The 6,639-nt window shown below is 45.2% G+C and overlaps 1 pseudogene; it reads left to right on the top strand.

Moving 5' to 3' along the window:
- Positions 1 to 2,723: 2,723 nt before the first annotated feature.
- LOC126102458 (5S ribosomal RNA) lies at positions 2,724 to 2,841 on the top strand (annotated as a pseudogene).
- Positions 2,842 to 6,639: the final 3,798 nt, after the last annotated feature.

Raw genomic sequence — 6,639 nt, 5'->3', positions numbered from 1 at the left:
AGCAACTTTGCCATGCAGACAGGCGCGTGAATAATACACGGTGTTACAAAAAGGTACGGCCAAACTTTTAGGAAACATTCCTCACACACAAATAAAGAAAAGATGTTATGTGGACATGTGTCCTGAAACGCTTAATTTCCACGATAGAGCTCATTTTAGTTTCGTCAGTATGTACTGTACTTCCTCGATTCACCGCCAGTTGGCCCAATTGAAGGAAGGTAATGTTGACTTCGGTGCTTGCGTTGACATGCGACTCATTGCTCTACAGTACTAGCATCAAGCACATCAGTACGTAGCATCAACGGGTTAGTGTTCATCACGAACTTGATTTTGCAGCCAGTGCAATGTTTACAAATGCGGAGTTGGTAGATGCCCATTTGATGTATGGATTAACACGGAGCAAAAGCCGTGGCGCGGTACGTTTGTATCGAGACAGATTTCCAGAACGAAGGTGTCCCGACAGGAAGACGTTCGAAGCAATTGATCAGCGTCTTAGGGAGCACGGAACATTCCAGCCTATGACTCGCGACTGGGGAAGACCTAGAACGACGAGGACACCTGCAATGGACGAGGCAATTCTTCGTGCAGTTGACGATAACCCTAATATCAGCGTCAGTGAAGTTGCTGCTGTACAAGGTAGCGTTGACCACGTCACTGCATGGAGAGTTGTTGTTTCCGTGCCATGTACAGCGTGTGCAGGCACTATCAGCAGCTGATTGGCCTCCAAGGGTACACTTCTGCGAATGGTTCATCCAACAATGTGTCAATCCTCATTTCAGTGCAAATGTTCTCTTTACGGATGAGGCTTCATTCCAACGTGATCAAATTGTAAATTTTCACAATCAACATGTGTGGGCTGACTAGAATCCGCACGCAATTGTGCAATCACGTCATCAACACAGATTTTCTGTGAACGTTTGGGCACGCATTGTTGATGGTGTCTTGATTGGGCCCCACGTTCTTCCACCTAAGCTCAATGGAGCACGTTATCATGATTTCATACGGGTACTCTATCTGTGCTGCTAGAACATGTGCCTTTACAAGTACGACACAACATGTGGTTCATGCACGATGGAGCTCCTGCACATTTCAGTCGAAGTGTTCGTATGCTTCTCAACAACAGATTCGGTGACCGATGGATTGGTAGACGCGGACCAATTCCATGGCCTCCACGCTCTCCTGACCTCAACCTTCTTGACTTTCATTTATAGGAGCAATTGAAAGCTCTTGTCTACGCAACCCCGGTGACCAATGTAGAGACTCTTCGTGCTCGTATTGTGGACGGCTGTGATACAAAACGCCATTCTCCAGGGCTGCATCAGCACATCAGGGACTATATGCGACGGAGGGTGGATGCAGGTATCCTCGCTAACGGAGGACATTTTGAACATTTTCCTGTAACAAAGTGTTTGAAGTCACGCTGGTACGATCTGTTGCTGTGTATTTCCATTCCATGATTAATGTGATTTGAAGAGAAGTAATAAAATGAGCTATAACATGGAAAGTAAGCGTTTCCGGACACATGTCCACATAACATATTTTTTTTCTTTGTGTGTGAGGAATGTTTCCTGAAAGTTTGGCCGTACTTTTTTGTAACACCCTGTATACGCAGATGTCTGCATTGGAGAGAGAACGTATACTTGGGCTCAAAGAGGCCAGCTGGAGTAATAAGAGAATCGCTCGATACCTGAATAGTAGTGGAGCCACTCTTGGACGATGTTGGCAGGTATGGATGACTCATGGCCGAACACTGCATCAAGAAGGTAGCTTTCAATCTAGAGGGTCGACAGAACGCGAGGACCGAGCAATCATCAGAGAGGCACTCAGAGGGCCGGATTCATTACCATAATCGATCTGACGTGCAACTAGCGTTTCAGTGATCACAAGAACCATTAACAGGCGGCTTACAGAAAGGGCGCTGAGCTCACGGTACCCCTTGCGCCGACTACCACTGGCCTCTCTACGTCAACAAACCCCTTCGCTGTGGTATCGGGCACATTCAGTCGGAAATCTCACTGACTGGATTAGAACTGCCGTTAGTGACGAGTCCTGCTTCGAACTGAGCTTCGATAACCATCGGAGACGTGTCTAGAGAAGCCCCAGACAGCGGTCGGATACCAGTCTGACTGTCGCCCGCCGTACAGTACGATGACCAGGAGTGAAAGTCTGGGATATCATTTCTTTTCATAGCAGGACCCTTTTGGTTTTCATTCACGGCATCCTTGCAGCAAGCAGTATGTCGACGATATTCTATGCCCCGTTTTGTTGCCCTTCATGGCAAGCCATCCTGGGCTTATATTTCAGCAAGATAGTGGCCGCCATCACTCTGCGAGAGTTTCTACTGCTTATCCCCGTATTTGCCAAACCCTACCTCGGCCGGCAAAGACACCACATCTCTCCCCAATTGGGAAAGTTTTTAGCATTACGGGCGAGGCCCTCCGACCAGTTCGGGATTTTGACGATCTAACACGCCAGATAGATAGAATTCCTCACGTGGACATCAACAACGTCAACACAACATCAGCGTCAATCCGAATAACTGCTTGCATAAGTGCCAGAAGTGGACCAACACGTTACTGACTTGCTCAATTAGTGAACTCTTTCTTTTGAATAATTCATCTAATGTTTCGAAAATTGTAATCATCTGTTTGTCTGTACATGTACATCACATCTAGCTATTTCCTTCCCACTCCGATAATTCCTTCGTGGTTTGTTGTTTTGTTGGTAACGGCCTTGCCGCAGTGGATACACCGATTCCCGTGAGATCACCGAAGTTAAGCGCTGTCGGGCGTGGTCGGCACTTGGATGGGTGACCATCCAGGCCGCCATGCGCCGTTGCCATTTTTCGGGGTGCACTCAGCCTTGTGATGCCAACTGAGGAGCTACTCGACCGAATAGTAGCGGCTTCGGTCAAGAATACCACCATAACGACCGGGAGAGCGGTGTGCTAAACCCGCCACCCTCCTATCCGCATCCTCCACTGAGGATGACACGGCGGTCGGATGGTCTCGGTAGGCCAGTCGTGGCCTCAAAACGGAGTGCTCAGTAAAGAGTTGTTTTGTTGTCTTAGAATGTACTTTTTTCGGTGCTGTAATCTTATTTTATTTTCCATGACTTGATATGGAACGGAAAACTCTACAAACACCCATTTTTTTGTGATGGATTTTTGCCTTCCCTTCTCTTTATATCTCTCTCAATTGAAAGCTGCCTTACAATAGCAAGGAGGAAAGAAAGTTGGTCACATTTTCCTTCATTATTAGAGTTCCACATGATGAAAATGTTTACTACTGAAAAGTATAAAAGAAAATAAGTGTGACAATGCCACCATTTGAGTGACTTACTTCCAATAGCATGTTTTTCTCTCCGCTGTTCGAACTGGTCTACAGCTCCCATTACAGCTGCGTAAACTGCTACAGATGCAGGGCAGCATATGTCTGAGGCTGCACCACCTCTATTTTTGCTTGTGACGAATCTTATGTCTTCCGGGTGATGAGCAGTTGACAAAACTGTAACTGGCTCATTAGCTTGCCAGTTTGCTGCAAGCTGGAAACCTTTTTCCGGCAAGGAGCACACTGAGACAATGCAGGCGTTGCAGTACACGGAAGTAAGAGATACGGACTAATTTCGTATGTAGCTACAGTAAAGTACCTCTGTTTTCAGCCATGTTTTGCAAAATCTCATGAAAATGTTAAGCTGCGAATAAATAAATTTGTTTGACATAATAACAGTATTTACTTTCTTCCTTTTACAGATCCTAATCCCTAGTAAAAATATTATTCTGGGTGGGACGCACATGTCCCAATGGACTCGAGGTGGAATACATGTTGGGAACCATTATAAAACTATACACAACAATCGAAATTTAGAAACGTGTCCTTACTCAGCATCCATTCCAATAGGAGGAAACCAATTTTTACAGTAATTTCCGAAATTTGCATCAGTTCGGTCACGAAAGGGTTAAGATTGATGGTACAGTATGTAGTTTTTGTGTAAGCAGAATTTTAAGAATTTGTATCCTGGATACACGCAGCAGTACCTTCTCTTTCAAGGACAAAGTTCCATATGATGTATCAAAACGGCAAGCACAAAAAACAGGTGAAACCGCTTGCTGCTAAAATGATTTGTTGAAGGAATTTGCTGAGAAGCAAGAGATTTGGTAATTTTATTTTACTAGTTTATTACCTGACGGCTCTATAGGTTACTGCCTATGAGCGGAAACAACAGAAGTTGAGTGGGTAAACTGCAGCATCTAAGTATTAGTCTACTAACAATTAATAGGATACGACCTCCGTAGACGAGGCTAAGTGAGGAAAGTACGGGAGAATTGAGATAGTTCTTTTTAACTGTGAAATGCTTGCTGAGGAATTTATAGAGATCGGAGAATTTAATAATGTTACTGTTCTAGTCTCTAAGTGATGAATCAGTGGTATCTTGTCCTGTAGAAAGGCAAGGCAATCCAGTGAACTAAACCTAGAAAACTGTATTCAAAATTAAGAATAAGCCAATGAACCGTGTGGTTTAAGCTGAGCTAATGTAAAGAGGAAAACAAGTATTCTGTAGATAACTAACAACTTATAGATGTTATGTCTTTGCAGAGGAAACTTGGCCATAAATCTGGAGGCCGGACTTTCTGAAGGAAGGAAACGTGTTCGCCGTTTACTTGACCAGGTTGGATAAAAATTACGACTCCTTCCTCAGTTAACGCAAGAAGCCAGGAAAGCAGGCCAAGTCAGAGTGCTGAACAGAGTTAAGCCAGACTTGCCTTCTGATGCAGCAAGTACTGCTGACGAAGTCCAAGTTGTTGCCAAGCAGAAAGGCCAGAAGCATAAATAACATCGTGCAGCAGAAAGGGAGAGACACCGAGGCCTGAATGGTCTAGTTTCTTTACACCCAAGCCATGAACATATTGTGGTTTACACGATGAAAACAGATAAGCACTCCGTCGTCAGGACACGAGTGGCCTATCGGGACCATCCGACCGCCGTGTCATCCTCAGAGGAGGATGCGTATAGGAGGGGCGTGGGGTCAGCACACCGCTCTCCCAGTCGTTATGATGGTATTCTTGACCGAAGCCGCTACTAATCGGTCGAGTAGCTCCTCAATTGGCATCACGAGGCTGAGTGCACCCCGAAAAATGGCAACAGCCACTTGGCAGCCTGGAGGTCACCCATCCAAGTGCCGACCACACCCGACAGCGCTTAACTTCGGTGATCTCACGGGAACCAATCCATCGGTCACCGAATCTGTTGTTGAGAAGCATACGAACACTTCGACTGAAATGTGCAGGAGCTCCATCGTGCATGAACCACATGTTGTGTCGTACTTGTAAAGGCACATGTTCTAGCAACACAAGTAGAGTATCCCGTATGAAATCATAATAACGTGCTCCATTGAGCTTAGGTGCAAGAACGTGGGGCCCAATCAAGACATCATCAACAATGCGTGTCCAAACGTTCACAGAAGATCTGTGTTGATGACGTGATTGCACAATTGCGTGCGGATTCTAGTCAGCCCACACATGTTGATTGTGAAAATTTACAATTTGATCACGTTGGAATGAAGCCTCATCCGTAAAGAGAACATTTGCACTGAAATGAGGATTGACACATTGTTGGATGAACCATTCGCAGAAGTGTACCCGTGGAGGCCAATCAGCTGCTGATAGTGCCTGCACGCGCTGTACATGGTACGGAAACAACTGGTTCTCCCGTAGCACTCTCTATAGAGTGACGTGGTCAACGTTACCTTGTACAGCAGCAGCTTCTCTGACGCTGACATTAGGGTTATCGTCAACTGCACGAAGAATTGCCTTGTCCATTGCAAGGCCATTGCCCTCAGTTATATGTGAACAACCTAAACAAATTCTGCGAGAACAGCATCCAGTTTGCTGATGATACAAGTGTACTAGTGAGTGAAAGAAATGGAAATGCTTCAAACTCTACAACAGAGATACTGAACAATATTGAAAACTGGTTCAGTCACAACAAATTGGTAATAAATGCAAGTAAGACAATGGCACTAAATTTCTATAATGTGAAAAAAGTGAGCAAACTGTTCAGATTCAGATACCTGACAAAGACCTCCAGAATGTCGACAACATTAAGTTTGTGACGTCGATAGGTCACATCGACCACACAAATTACAATCTTTGTCACATTAACTGCTCTGACGAGCCACCATGTTTAATTCAGTCTGCCTTTGTACTTCATGCAGTGTCCATATGTATCAGTCTTTATGATAAAATATACGTGTATATAGGAATCTTGGGAACTTTTTATTACGTATATTACGATCCGTATCCAGAATCTCATATTGGTGACCCTGGACAAAAAGTTCTGCGTCTTCCGCGACTTCCGCGCCGGTCGTATAGAATCAACAGGTTTCACATACACCATAGCAAAACGAGAATGGGCTAATACCAAACAAATACTCTCCATTTTTAGTCAACAGTATCACTGTCTGCTGGCCACCAATCCTGCAAAGGGACCTACGTCAATCCACGAGTCTACATAGCTCGACTAGACTTGCCACTGAGAGCTGCAGCCTTTGCGGTTGGTGCCCCAATGCTGCGGACTTAAGCGCTCTCTAACCGGCGGGCCACAGAGGAGCCCTTTGTCAATGTTGTCGGCCTTCCACCCT

Source organism: Schistocerca cancellata, chromosome 9 (genome assembly GCF_023864275.1).
Source record: "Schistocerca cancellata isolate TAMUIC-IGC-003103 chromosome 9, iqSchCanc2.1, whole genome shotgun sequence".
NCBI classification, from domain to species: domain Eukaryota; kingdom Metazoa; phylum Arthropoda; class Insecta; order Orthoptera; family Acrididae; genus Schistocerca; species Schistocerca cancellata.
Note: the sequence above shows the minus strand (reverse complement) of the source record. Positions and strands in the feature narration are given on the sequence as shown.